This window comes from Misgurnus anguillicaudatus, chromosome 11 (assembly GCF_027580225.2).
Source record: "Misgurnus anguillicaudatus chromosome 11, ASM2758022v2, whole genome shotgun sequence".
Classification (NCBI taxonomy): Eukaryota; Metazoa; Chordata; class Actinopteri; order Cypriniformes; family Cobitidae; genus Misgurnus; species Misgurnus anguillicaudatus.
This window is the reverse complement of record NC_073347.2, coordinates 20,996,306-21,011,446: the sequence shown is the minus strand read 5'-3', so window position 1 is coordinate 21,011,446 and position 15,141 is coordinate 20,996,306. Positions and strand designations below refer to the sequence as shown.

At 39.1% G+C, this 15,141-nt stretch overlaps 1 long non-coding RNA gene across 4 annotated transcripts in view; it reads left to right on the top strand.

The window, feature by feature from the left end:
* LOC129416802 (uncharacterized) overlaps positions 1-15,141 on the top strand; it is a 342,254-nt gene that overhangs the window by 173,250 nt on the left and 153,863 nt on the right. For 2 of the 4 annotated variants that reach the window (XR_008635548.2, XR_008635551.2), the window contains exon 8: positions 147-1,464. The exons of the other annotated variants lie outside the window; for them this stretch is intronic. This is a non-coding gene — a long non-coding RNA (uncharacterized lncRNA). Of the gene's footprint in view, positions 1-146; positions 1,465-15,141 lie in introns of those variants that run through there. 4 annotated transcript variants of the gene reach the window in all.

The following is a 15,141-nucleotide window of genomic DNA, read 5'->3' as shown; positions in this document are numbered from 1 at the left end:
CAGAGTTGTTGTGTGAAATTGTTATTCATCTCATTTCATACTTAATGGTCAGATTTTCCATTAGGCATGCAATCATCCTGTTTGTGGACTTTTGCAGAGTTTCTACAGAAATATGAGAGGTTTTGATTTATTTGCTCATTTCTCAGGACACGGTCTTCTCCAAGAGAAAGCGAGCATCTTCTGCTGTCTGCCATACCCAGAAGAAAAGCCAGTGAAGTTGGCCAAAGTCAACTGGTTAAATCTCTTACATAGTCTTGGCGGGGTGATTGAGGAGACCCATAAATTCAACAGTAGCCTCTGCTGTCACTGGCCTCTTGGGACGTGCGGTCATGTGGATCATCTTCGTAGAAGAACCTCACCGCCGTTCGTAGCGTTGACCTCTCCTGACCTGACCGCTCAGAAATCTGCCCGTTACCGAGTCTATCTGTCTCCTGTCAAGGTTTCACAATCATCTGATGCATCTTTTTGGCTCCAACACCTGGAACTCACCAGCCTTAAGACGACTTCTTTTCAGAAGAGTTTTTTTTTTTACAGAAATCATCCTTTTTAGAATCCATCTCCTCGGAGGGAAGTCGTCCGCAGTTAAGACCTCCACAGCTCAGTCTGTTTGAACTAAACCTTTTGAGGACTTAGCCTTTCAGTGGTTAGTGGAGTCCAGAACTAAAAGGAAAAGATAGAACGGGAAAGAAAAAGAGTTGTGTGATTCAGCGTGATGAAACATTCATCTTAATGAGGCATTTACCAGCTTCGGTTTGCAAAATGTCACATTCTTCATTTACTCTGATTTGCTTTCTGTATTCTGTGTCTTACATGAATTTAACAAACACTTATGAACAAAACAAACGTGTATACATGGACTAATAAATGAATCCCTCAAAAGAGAATAAGAGTTAATGTGGTCTACACTCTAAAAATGCTGGACTATTTTCGGCCCAGCTTTGGGTCAAAAAGGGACAAGCCCAGCCGCTGGGATGAATTAAACCAGAAAGTGTTTATATTTGACCAAACAATCAGTATAAACAACACATAAACAAAGCATAGGTTAAATTACAACCCAGTGGGTAAGGTTCGTCTCTTTTTGACCCGATTTTGTGTTGAAAATAGTCCACCATTCTTTTCTTTTTTTAAGTGTAAGTTGTTGATTTCTGCACAATATTAGTCCATAGAGGAAAATCAATAGCTTTGTTGTGAAAAATTAACAACGTAGACCTACTACAGTTCAGTTAAAGGATTGTTCTGATGAAACACTATTGACTGCATTGATTCTGCTCTCTTATATAACAACTTTTGCAGTGATACCACAGAGTGTGATTGTTTGTGACTGTGTTGATGACTATTTACTGTAGCTGAGTAGTAAATAGCAACAGTACTGAATACCTATAGTTGGTATGTGTTGCTTGGAATGCAATGTATGGTATAGACCTGTATGTATATACAGGCTGTAATAAATAACCCCGCTCACAAGTGTTTGCCTATATTTCAGCTTAAATTGTCCTCGTCATTGTCTGTGTGATAAAGCTGGGGTGGTTGAAACACACAGGGCAGCGGGCACAAGCGTCCGGGTGAGATCTGGATGGCTCCCAACATGTTTGGCATCAAACGAGGTGTCTGTTCAGCCATTATTATAGAACAGTCCATCTCTCACAGACAACAAGCTTTAAACAGGGTGCTAAGTACAGCACCCATGTAGTCTCTGTTTAGTATTATTGCATGTGTATATGTTATCACAAAAGGTTTCATGATGTTACATGGTATTGTTTGTTGAATGCGTACTATGTAGATATTAAACAATAATATTTTACATTGCATTATACATTCATGTATTTGGCAGATGCTTTTCATTTCGCAGATGCTTTTATCAAAATCGACTTACAGCTCAATGCAAGCCATACATTTTGTCAGGTTATATGTCCCCTGGGGAACAAACCCATGATCTTTTGTGCTGCTAACGTCATGCGTAACCAATTGAGATACAGGAACACTACTTGGTACATGAATGTGAATATCATTTGCTTCTAAAGTATAGACGGTATGCACGTGACGTCACCTTCGGCGAAAGTGACTGCGGTTACGCCCACTGAGTGGCAAAAGACAAAGCAGCAGAATGGGTGTACAGTGTGAAATCAGCGAAAACTCGGGGAAAACTGCCAACAGACTGCCAAAAACACAGAAAGGAGAAGTAAATAGATTGTTCATGCCAACGTCCACAGACCACAGGTAACGTTAGGTTGACTATCAAGCTGAGGTGAACACTACTTAAGTATTTTACTTTCTACTTTAAAGTATTTTTTCAAGAATTGTATTTTATCAGTGTTTTTCTTTGGAAAACATACATTCCAAAGCATATTATCATAATTTTTACTCCATTACATTTCATAAATAAAGTTTTTGTTTTACATTTAATACTTAAGTAGGCCTACATTAGCAACCGCTATGAAAACCAGCCATTTTGTTGAATGTTTGCTACTCAACAGGCCGTGCTTCGGCGTGGTCACATGAAAAAGTGACGTCAATGCATACCCCCTATAGAAGATACCGGGGCTATTTGTCACAAGGGATGTAACTTAAAGGGAAACATCACCGTTTTTCAATATTTTACTATGTTCTTACCTCAACTTAGACGAGTTAATACATACCTATATTTTTCATTGCGTGCACTTAATCTTTATACAGTGCGTTGTGAATGTGTTCGCATTTTGCCTAGCCCCATTCATTCCTTAGGATCCAAACAGGGATGAATTTAGAAGCCACCAAACACTTCCATGTTTTTTCTATTTAAAATAAAACGTGATTTTTTAAGCGGATAGAAGTGGGAACTATGTTTTATGGCGGAGGAGCACTTAGTTTGCAGCACTTCGACCTCGGGCGCAGTAATATTGACGATGAGTGAGAGGGTGAGTAGTCAGGAGTGATGATGTTACTGCGCACTGAGGTCAAAGGGCTGCAAACTAAGTGTTCTTCCGCCATACAATATAGTTCTCATTTTTATCTACTTTAAAGCTCACGTAACACACGCTGTTTCTGCATTTCTGATGTTAATCTGGAGTACCTATAGAGTAGTATGACATCCTTTATATCTCTGAAGAGTCTTTAGTTTAATCAGATTTATAAAAGAAAGATTAGCTTTACCGAATCTTTCCAATAACGTACGAAAAAATGAAGAAGGAGGAGTTACTACCGCAGGAGGAGCGAGTACGAGTCATGCAACACTGTTTTAACTTATGATTCACTACATGTTCGTGTCATTTATATAATATACACGCGCCTATTTCCAACATAAGACAGAAGTCTTACTTACCACGTGTAACTCGTCATGACCCGGTTCTGAAAATCCACAGCATCAAACACACACGCAAAACTCCGCTGCTAATCCGGATAATAAACTATATCCATTGTTTCCATAAGGCTGAATGTCTTCTCCTTACATCCAAAAACACACTTCTTGTTGTGCCATTGTTGACTTTTGAAATTAAACAAAGCTGAGTGGCGTGATAAGCTGTTAGCAAGCTCTAGCGTCTCCCGCTGACTGACGGCTGGGCGGGGTTTTCCGGGGGAAGTTTTCCGGCGGAAGCCCATATAAAGAAGTGATACGTATCGAAAACCCCTGAAACGTCAGTTAGAACTGTAATCGAAAAAAAACTAGCCGAAACTTGTACGAACCCTGGCGAAGTTCATTCGGCACAGAAATACTCTGAAACACGCCCAACTGCTGTTTTGACACTTTGCCTACGTTTAGCATGAGGAAACAACTCTATAACTGTGTTAATAAGTCAGAATGCTTGAAATACCATTAAACCCCCCCTTTAAAAAATCACAACGTTTCACTTTGTGCCACCATACTTACTCGTGTAACTACTCATGTAACAGTCTCTAAATAGGGAAAACATGGAAGTGTTCTAGGTGGCTTCTAAATTTATCCCTGTTTGGATCCTAAGAAATGAATGGGGCTAGGCTAAATGCTAACAGATTCACAAAGCGCTGTACTATGATTAGGTGCGCACATTGAAAAAAAGATAGGAATGTATTAATTCATCTAAGTTGACGTAAGAACATAGTAAAATATTGAAAAACTGTGGTGTTTTCCTTTAAGTCATTGTATGGTTATAAAAAATTCAAAGATCAACAATATAATAAAAGGACAGGGGCATTTGTCATAGATTTTCTGTAACCAAGAATTCAAAATATGTGCCTGGACAAAAACATTTACAAAAATAAAAATATATATTTTCTTTATAAAATAGAAAAACTATAAACATCTAAATTTGCTTGCCTTTGCCAGGTGTGGAGATCCATTAGTCTTTATATGGATATCTACAAAAAAAAAAAACCAGATTGATGCAATAAAGACTTGTACGTTTTTGTTTTCCAGAATCCAGCACACTTCAGCATATATTAAGATATTTTTCTTTCTGTGCCTAAATCTTTTTTGTCTAGCAGAAACTCTTTTACAGAATTTGTTAAATTGCACTTTAATTAAGCATCAGATCCAATCATTTAGTTATATCTCTGCACACCTCCTTCTCTTTCCATTCATAACACAATGAGCCCCGGCGAAATGGAATTTTAAAATGCGAAATGTCCTTTGTTACGATTAGATTCCACCGTTTGATCCCGGTTGAAACAGTAAGAGAATCAAAGCTTGGCACTGTCTTTCTTTTTTCCTCTTTTACACCTCATTCTGCTCATCTCCCAGGCTTAAACATTGTAACCATGGCAATGGGAGTTTAGGATGAAAAGAACCCATAATTTTGCAGCGGGATTAATTCTGAAACATAAGATGTGCCGCGTGAAATCCTTGTCAGACCTCACCAATTCTACGCTAGCCAACGTATCCACGACGGCTCGGCTCTGTGTACCGTGTGATTTGACAATGTGGTAGTTTTTTGACTTATTTCTCCTTGTGCGGCTATTGACACGTTGACACAAAGTGGTTTTGCAGTCAGGCAGTGCCCATATTTCAATCAACATTAACCGAGACGTTGGACAGAGTTATGCGGTAAAAGCAGAAGTGACATGTACAGACACATCACCAGACAACTATAATTTCTGCCTGATGCCAGCTGGGAGCTCCAAAAGTAGAATAAACATTTAGCGTAGTGGGGAAAACAGACACAGTAGTCGACAACTGAGAAAACTGCTTTGCTGCTTAAGATCTTATTTTGAGATTTTCCGTGATTATATGGAAACTGCTTTTATTCGTATTACTGGAGGCCATCGTAACATGCCTCATCCACAAAAGAGATCATGCACTTCAGAAATGACTTATGAGAAAAACAGAATTTCGCTGCTCATCAGAGTTGTGCAATAAGGCCAGATATATTTAATCCAAAATAAACAAATACAGTCCCACGAAGTAAGTGGAAATCTGGACGGTGGACAGTGTTTTGGCTTTGAAAGTGCAAATGGACTACACAAAAGTGTGAAGGAATGCACAGGTCAAAATGTGATTTTATTTTTCGCTTTGTTCCTTTGTTTGTCATACGAACTCAGTGTTCGAGTTCAGTGCTGTACAATAATTTACACCGTAGTGATTTTAGTATAAGATTTATTTACAGTTTATGACTTAAAATATATGCATATTGCCTATTAATAACAATTATTATTGCCTAGCCTAAAGTGATCTTGACAGTTGACCAGGGCATTCCAATAAAGTATAGACAAGCTCAACAACTCATTAATATCATGCATTATCTTGCTTTTTATCATTGCCACTCTGAGTTATTTTTATTTCGTGCATACTATTGCTTTCACATAAGTAGTTTATTGTCGACGGCAATGCAGTGGAGGTCGTTATTGTGAAGGCTTTATTGATCAAATAAAGAAATTGCAGAAATTATGAGGGCAAATGTTCCACAGCAGTCACATGTGAATAATCACTGTGTATTATAATGCGGTACATGAGGACAGACATCTCCTTCTCCGTGTCTGGATATGATCTATGTGACATCTAAAGGTGAGAGCATCTGTATTCAGTATGAAGCTCTAGATTTCAGACAGTCATCAAGAAAGTTTGGGAGCTCGTATATCTGGGAAGAAACTTTGTGTGATGTAGCTTAAAGTAGATTCAATCCCAAATCTACCCAAACAAGGACAAGGATTAGTTGTTGAGACCAAGCAGACTTGGCTACAGAGGTACATCTTCCATTCTTACAATTGATCATAGTTTTTTAAAATGATGACATGGTCGATAAAGGAAAGGAAATAATAGGAATAATAGACATAGACAAATTTTGTGTTTTGCAATCTGTTGCTGCACTTTATTTTGTTTTATTTCCACCTTTAAGTGTCGGAAATACTGTAATTATAATTTACACTCTCTAAGAATAATTCATGTTTCACAGATGTGTAATTTTAATCCTGAGTCTTTTCCTTATATCTATAACAAAAAGACCCAGTGTTTAATCCTTTGAGAAATCTCATCATTAATGTAAATGTCTATGATTGCTGATGTTATATTTTCACAACACTTGGGTATTTTAGCTACTGTAGAGTTCTTACTATTGCATCTTATGTCTGCTGCATCTTGCAAAACTGATATGCAAATAATTAAAATTAATTTGAATAATTAAAGAAACCAGTTTTAGCAACCAAATTGAAGTAATTGTGTGAATTTTTATGTACATACACTAAAATGTATTAAATAAAAAGTTTGGTTCCAAAACACAATAAATCTATTTTGACAAATTTCGGTAAAAATGTGTTTTCTATGCCAACATACTATTTTATACTATTTTCTGTTCATTTTCCAAAGATTTACTATAAAACTGATTATTTTTCCACAAAATGCAATACATTTTTGATTTTTTTTTTTCAAAATGCTATAAATCTATTGAATCAATGTATAAATGTGCATTCATCTTTGCCATGTTATATTCATTTAGTTGACTAGTGGTATTCACTGATTTAAAAAAAAACATTAATGGCATTAATCAAAACACTTACTTTGTCATATTAATAACACTGTCATTGCTGCTCTCATCCTTGGGATGTCGTCCCCCTGAATTTTTTGACAGTGATCAGCTGTAAAATGTTTTGGTCCTGCTTGATTTTCGTTGACTTCAAGTAAAATAATGGAAAGTTTTTCATAAGATCACCTGGGGTCAATGTGTTAGCATGACAGAAGCTTGATGCTGTTGGGAGAACAAGCAACAGTTGGCATTTTTCCGTCTCCCGAGTGCCTCTTGCGTAAATTATTCGATTTTGATGGGTTACATTTCTTCCCGTCACAGAAAACCTCCACAGGTTTATCAATGCCAACAAAAGTATTTTATTTTTTATTTTTGTTTGTTTGTTGATCACGAAGTACAAAGTAGATGAGGAAAACTAGAATTCTGTGTGTAGTCAACGTGCCACCATTGTTGGTTACAGTGTGTAGATTGGTGCTCTGTGATTTGTTGAGCGGATTTATTGCATTCTGTAGAGGAGGAGGACTGGTGTTTATCACGTTTTGGGAAAAAAGGGGAAAAGATGACAGAATAACATGGCGGATATGGGATTTTGTGTAAAATTTTACTTTTTAATACTGACCTGATACAGTATTGATTTTAATGCCGTTTATCACGTTTTGGAACCAAACTATTCAAATATACTTTTATACAGTTTGCAGGTAGTACACCCAAATGGATGCTTGAGTTTTATTATTATATAAATATTATTATCTAAATATATATTTTTTTAATTTCTCATGACAAGTGTTGATTTTCCAAGTAACTGGAGATGGAACTTTTATGTACTGTTTTGAAATGGGATCCAGAAATGTAATCTCTGAAACGCTGCACACAATACACTCTAATTTATATGCAATTAATAAATCCATAAATGCAACTGCCCTGTATATTGTATTTTAAAGGCATGCAGCTTACCTGAGCCCTGTTCCCTCTGAACGGCAGATGCCTTGAAATGGGAATTCTGGGGAAAAAAGCATTGCAAATGTGTCTCATAATGTTTGGAAGACACTTGGCGACAAGAGCAATTAAAAATATGGTAATTTTCTCAAAGTGCCCTAACAGAGTGCAATAACCCATTTGCCCTACATTCACCATTGCCATGTGGCCCATATTGTATTTTCAATGACTAATGACTTACTAGGGCAGACTACATCTAGATGTGCTTTGAATTTCTGTGGTAAAAGTGAAGGTGCATAAGAAGTGTGTTAGAATGAAGCAGGTAGAGATAGAGGCCCTGCAGCAACACTGCTAGATGTGTTATAGGTGGGTGTTTTAGAAAGATCACAGCAAGGCTTGTATGAGGAGCGTTGACATCTTATCCCATCCCAATCACACTGATTAAAGATTACTCTGTAATAATGCTGTGACTGGAGACAAGAGAGATAGTTTTAGTATTAAACCTTTATAAAGGTTTATACTGATGATGCATTATGAATGAGGCAGAAGGTCAAAACATGAACCTACAGTAAACTTACTATTTTTGTACTACTTCAGACCTAAACACATTAATATACATAAAACAATATCAGTGTTTACAGGGATGGTGTTTACAGTGTTGAGAAACCCTTTTGTTGTTTGCTTTTCAGTTGTTTAACATAATTTCTGGTTTATTTTGAGCTTAAGAATAAATACAAATAAATCTGATATGTAATTGAGCTGCTGTTGCTACTGCCAGTGGATGTATTGGTTGACATTGACGTGTTTTTGATGAGTGGTAATACCATATGTCCAGGTTTTATGCCATTTTATGTATTCATTTGTTTGGCCTTGTACTAATGAACATTTTCTCCTCTCCTTTAAATCTAGTGATCCTTTGCCATTTCTGAAGTGTTTTGATTATTTAGCAATTCATTCTCACACCAGTCGAATGTATACTATAGGAAATGCCCTTGAATTGCACATTAGCCTCTAAAACTCCCATATTATTTTATAACTATATTAAAACAGGAAATATACTAAAGGAAACTAAAATCTGGACAATCTTGTCCCTGCAGTGTCTGACATGAACACCAAAGCTACATTTGTCTTACACATCTTTTGCAGAATAGGCTATTTAAAATGTAAAAAAAAGTATAAGATTAATAATGAAATGTCTATTTGGTGTTTCACAGCTACAGCATTTCTCATGTAGCGTTTTGTGCAGCATTCAGTGCAAATATATTTATCTTCAACGGTGCTTGTCGTGAAGAGCCGTGTATGTGGAAGAGGCAGGATTTTGGGTGCACGAGCAAGGCGTGCGAACCAACCCTGCTTCACCTCTGTAACCGCCCCCATTTTGCCGCTTTCCATACGTCTTTTATTTCAAATGAACTAGACACTTACCACGTACCGTGTGAAACACCCATTAGTATTTAGATATTCGTTTTTGCCTATGTGTAGCATTCTGAGTCTGTAATCTCTGAGGTTTCACCACAGTTAGTATGCAACCTTAGTAAGACAGCTCACTACATGGTCGCCAAGAAAATAAAATAAAAACTAATTTGTTTTGGAGTATTGTGGTATTATTTTTTACAAATGACTTATCTGTGAGCTTCATTATTTTTTTTTTTAAAGTTCATGTGGCCTCATAATCTTTAATCAAAAATGCAAATCTCCTCCCCTCCCCAAAACGATCTTTCTTTACTTCCGGTCATATGGTATAGCAGGTGGGCGGGGTCCGGGAAAGATCGCTGCGTTTAGCAATTAGCAACACGACCCAACTTCATACGATCCAATCAGATCTCAATGGACAAATTCAAATCCAGCCCTGCCTTATTTCATTTCAGGTTACATTAATGGTTTCACTCGGATATACGTCACCACAAGGAAAATGAGGCAATCGCTACTTCCGTTTTATGGCAACTTTAAAGCTTTTCTTCTGCCCTTTATACTTTAACTGTAAATGCACCATTGTGCAATCTCTGTTTACGCATGGTGTGTGAAGTCTGTCCGGGCTTGCCTGTGCTGGGCAATGTCTCGCATGCACTCCAGGTCTGATCCGTACCTGTGCAAAATATGCCCAGACTCCCTGCCAGGCCCCCAGCTGAGACACTTCAAGTGTCCCACCGAAAGAATGGGACCCATTCGAAAAAAGCAATTCGCACGTCTCTTCATTTGATTTATTTATTTGATTAGCAGCGTACCGAAGCGGGCGGCGCGGGAGGGCCAGGTATTTCAGCCGGGACCGTCTGCTCCAGCAGGCCTGGCACAGGAAGGAGATTGGGGTCCTGCCATCACAATCTTCAGCTGGCGCTAGCACCAGGGGGGAAAGCCTTCACCCTCCCTCTTTTAAATAGAGAGAAGAGTTTTTATCCTGCTGTATTACTTTTCTTATTCCCAAATGCTGCCCAGCTGGCCTGCCGAGCGGCTCTAGCCTATGTCATTACCACACCGTTGTGACTTGTCACTTTCCAATGACTTGATATATTTAAATGTAACCGGTGATTGCTGGAAAGCAAAAAAGAAATGGATGTATCACCAGCTGATCGAGGGAGGTGACATTAATCTAACAGCACTTCAACAGAGCACCATGCTGAATTTAAGCATAGAAACTAAGAGCAGTTTTTCTTTTTTTCTTGGCTCATGGTGGCATGAATATGAGATATTGGTAGAATTGAGTTATAAACTGCGGCTTGTTGGAGGTCAAAGGTCACTGTAGGCCTTTAGATATGCAGTAATTCATAAAAGGATTTACACATGTGCATTGTTCTGCTGTGAATGCTGACACAGATCTAGTAATTGCACTGTACATTAGAGCCTTAAGCTTAAAATCTTATGTTATAATGGACAGATGTGCAGTCAAGTCTCATGTTACTCGCTTAAAGGGTTTTGGTGTTTAAAAAGTTATATTTAATTAAATTGCTGAATTAACAGGAATGAAAAAAGTATACATGAATTTGTCTGTACACTATAGGTGTTTTTAGCACTTAGAAGCTGTTTTTAAGCAGGTTCATACATACAGTCCAATACCGAATTACAGAAGATGAAGTACCTACTGCTTTATCATTAAAACATGACATTAATATAGTATGTGCACATTTAATTTCGTTAAGTTATATTGTTTTATCTCTTTTCGTGTGTCCAGAACCTGTAAATATAACATCAGTTTTTATTTTCGCACTTTCTCTGCCAACTGCTTTAGTAGAGCAGAGACTTTTATGCGTTACTTTGCGCCTACTTTCGCGTCTGACGTTTTTATCTTTTTTACACGTGGAGACATGCGCACATGGACAAAACCGTGAGAAAGTCGATTAAGGTGTTTACATGCCACGCGAAATCGGGGTAATAAGCAAAAAACTACCTGTGGCGATCGGTTTTTGCTTACGCCGTTTATTGGCTTTCCCTGATTAAACACGTTTACATGTTATCAGTTTATTAAGCATAATCGGCATAAGACTGTGCATGTAAACGCACTCATTGTCTGAGAAGCCAAACTTTGTGGGTTCCATTCCCGGGCAAGAAACTTATGCTGCGTACACACCCAAGGCAAAACTTCGTGTTCCTTGCTCCAGACTACTTGTGGGATTTAACTTCGTGTCATGCGAAATTCCCGCTTAAGTTGCGCGGAAGACGCGTTTTAAGCAAATAGCGTGTATTCGCGGCAATTGCGCAACCCAATTTGTGTCTTTCGTGAGTTCGCATCTATTCACGTCTTTGCATTGATTTTGTATGTAATCTAATCTTGTATGCAAATAGTTAAATTTGCTTCTGTGTGTATGCCCTATTACAGTACTAATAAAATGTATACCTTGAATGCACTTTGTTGCTTTGAGTAAAAGCCTCTTCCAAATGCATAAATCTAAATATATGTAATGTATCTGGTTAGGTTAAGCTTGAGTCCACATTTCTGTTATAAAGCATTGTCCAGTTTTGCATGAGGAAATGTCTAATACAGTATGTCTTTACTCCATAATACCAAAATTGTGAGTGCAGGCTAAAGGTAATACACCTTCAACCCAGTCAAAAACTTTCTTCCAACAAACTTGGCCCAGGGTATTATACCCTAATGTTGGATAAATCAACTCAACTTAAGGGCCGGGTATACTTTTTCCGCGTCCATCCTGCGCAGCTTTCAAAGTATACTTACCCTCGGCTAAACACGGATGGCGTGTTCGACACGTATGCAATACAAATTATTTCTTATTCAAATTATTACTCTACCAGGCCATCAGGGCAGCACTGATTTAAGACCTTTACAGTACATTAAAAAATGTGGGATAGATGAAGAAAAGTAGCCGATCCACAATTGCAAGCAAAGTTTAGAGCAAACGAGAAAACATAGAAAAGGAATAAAACATTATGGTGATGAAAATGCTCCACAGCTTTCTGTTCTTGGAAAAAGTGAAAATTAAAGAAGAAAAGACAATGGTGTGTGTGTGCAAAAGTTGCATGCGTACTGTCTGTTTTTTTGGGCTGCACGCTGGACGACCATGGACCCTCCTGATGACAAAAATTACATCATGGGGATGGCGCGCGTACACGGACGACCCTCGTACTTTATTCAAAAGATGCAATTATTTACACATTCAGAAAAGACTCAATTCACAAATACAGCCAACTCCAGTGGCACAGCTTCATAAAGATTTAATCAGCATAATTTCTTAACTACAGAACGGGAGCTACGGGAAGAACCGGAAATGTCTAGAATCCCGGAGCCCATCTTATCTGCGTATAAGCATGTGGAGGAAGCAGCAGCTACCGTGCTCAGCACGAGTGTTAGTGTGTGATTGACACATAGGTGAAACCCATTCGTCAGATGAATGGTTCCCGCGCTTGTCCTGTGCCTCGTCTGAAGGGCTCTTGTCACCTCGCGGGTTGTCACTTAAAGATGAATTGTCAAAACAACAGAGATGCAGTTTGTAGCCATACACATAAACAGCCAATGGGACGGCCTTAAATGTCTATTGTCCTGTAAAGCTATTGATTTTTTTGTTATTTGCTGTGTTCGTGTGTGCGTGTTTAGCTTAGTCTCCAGCTGCCTCCACGCGTGCCGTTCTGAATCCACGGTATTAATGTTTACTGTTTTTTTTCTTCTCCTCCTCCAAAATAAAGGCCTCTCATGTCCCAGTTCTCATCATCTGTTTTCACTGGGCATGACTGAAGTGTTGGTCACACCATTTAGAAAGTGATGACTCTGACCTCTTGCTTTGCATATGCTTGCTTAGAGTCTCTGTATACTTGTCTGTGTGGGATTTGGTCATTGACACTTCTGAAATTGCCTCCTGAGCTCCGTCTCTTTCTCTCTCTAACTCTTTCATCCCAATGTCATTCTTACGCTCACTCGAAACCACTAAAACACACAGGCTTAGATATGTAAGGCATATTGCCAATTATTACAACCCCCAGCCAAGATTTACAGTTCGTCTTATTGCTGTATACAAAGTGACTCTGTTTGCAATTTTCAACTGGCATTGTAATATTACGACAACAAATTAAAGTTAGTGCACAGCCAATGCTTTCCATAAGCACTTCATCTGGATGTGTGGGCATTGTTTCTTGTGCTTGTATCGGGTTTGGCGGTAACAGAGGAAGTCGGGACTGAAAGGGCTTTGATTAAAGCGTGAGTGCGCAAAGTGGCAGGATAAGGGCCGTTTTGGATCCCCGCTCAGTCGTGGGCCAGGAGGGTAATGATCAGATTACACCGATTGGCTGCATAAAATAAACATGGCGACGGCGGGGCGCTGTTCCCAAGACGTTGCCCGGTAACGGTGTGATAATTCGTCTGTCTGTGTGAGCTGCCCCTCACCTGTCTGTCTCCCACCCTTTCATACGAAATAATTTTCTCTCTCTCTCTTGCTTGTCCAGTAACCCAAGACTCATTCTCTTTTTTTGTACCTTCAGTAGATGTTCTTTTTTCTCCATTGAATGACGTGTGCAGTTGTGATGTCTTCATCGAGTTAAAAAATATGCTTTCTGAAGCAGTCAGAAGTTTGTATTGCAATACACTTAAGTACATCTTAAGTATCTTTCTCAGAGTTTTCTATATCTTTCTTTGCCCCTCGTTCTCAATAAGCTCCTGTTTTTCCTTAATTCTCTAAGATCATACATCACCTTGCACACACACACACACGCGCGCGCACGCACGCATGCAGGTATTTCAGAGAGCAAGGCAGTCACAAATGTACAAAGTTCCCAGTAATAATCCATTCGTTCTGTTGTGTGCAGATTCTGGGTCTAAGCCTGTACAATTATTCAAATCCCAGCTTTTAGCTGCAGCATACAGCTCCCCATGGGGCTTTGCCTCTCTAATCTTGCCTTTGGCCTTGCATTTCAAATGGAATTAATTCCCATAAGGAATGCATATGAAGAGAACCACTAGTGGCTAATCCTGCCGTTTAAGTTGGTGAAACGTACACCTGTCATGTTGTCGTAGGCGAGTGGTTGCGGGTACTGATAGCTGGACTGAAATCCAAAGGCCTGCTTTCTTTTCTTCTCTTCTTTTCTCTTGTTTATTGACCACCTCTTGCCAAAAACAGTTTAAGCTTCACTTCCTGCACCTTTTCCTGGGTCCTAAGAAGAGAGATAGCATGTGTTATTATGGAGCAACATATGGAGCAATAAAGTCTTCCTCCGAGAGGTAATCTGCCATTGGATGATCCTTTTATGCTCCTCGGGTACGAGGTAGAGATGAGAGGGATTGGAGAAAGTGCCGTACACCAAATTGAGAATGTGTTTTGTATTCCAATCACAGGATAGAAACATAACAGAGCACCAAAGTGCACCGGTTTACGAAATCTCCGATAGCTCACATCACGAGGGACGTTCTTACCTAAGGGTAATGAAATGCATCTCTTTCTGTGATATCTGGTAATATGGATAGTTGGTTGGTCCTCATATGGGAGTTAGACAGCGTGTGTAGTTTGTTTGGGGAGTGAGAGAGTATTTTGGTTGCAGCTGGTGTGTGTTCATGTGAGATCTCTCCTTTCTTTCCTAGCTGTAGGCGCATAAAGTGAGGATGAGTCCAGGACATAAGCCCATCTGCACACAAGCCCCAGGTAACACAAGCAGCAGCCCAGTTCATCAGACGCACACATGGATACGGGACTGCGGCGACTCCCACATGTGTCTCATTACAAACTCCCCATCTTTTTCACTTTTAACAGTCTCGGCAGTCTGTTCCTCCGCCGCTCGGCCTGCCCTGATACGCTGGGTGAGAGAATGTCTACTGGAGTGTAATGATGCCTGTTGCCGTTTGGGTGTTTGGCCTAGTATGTGT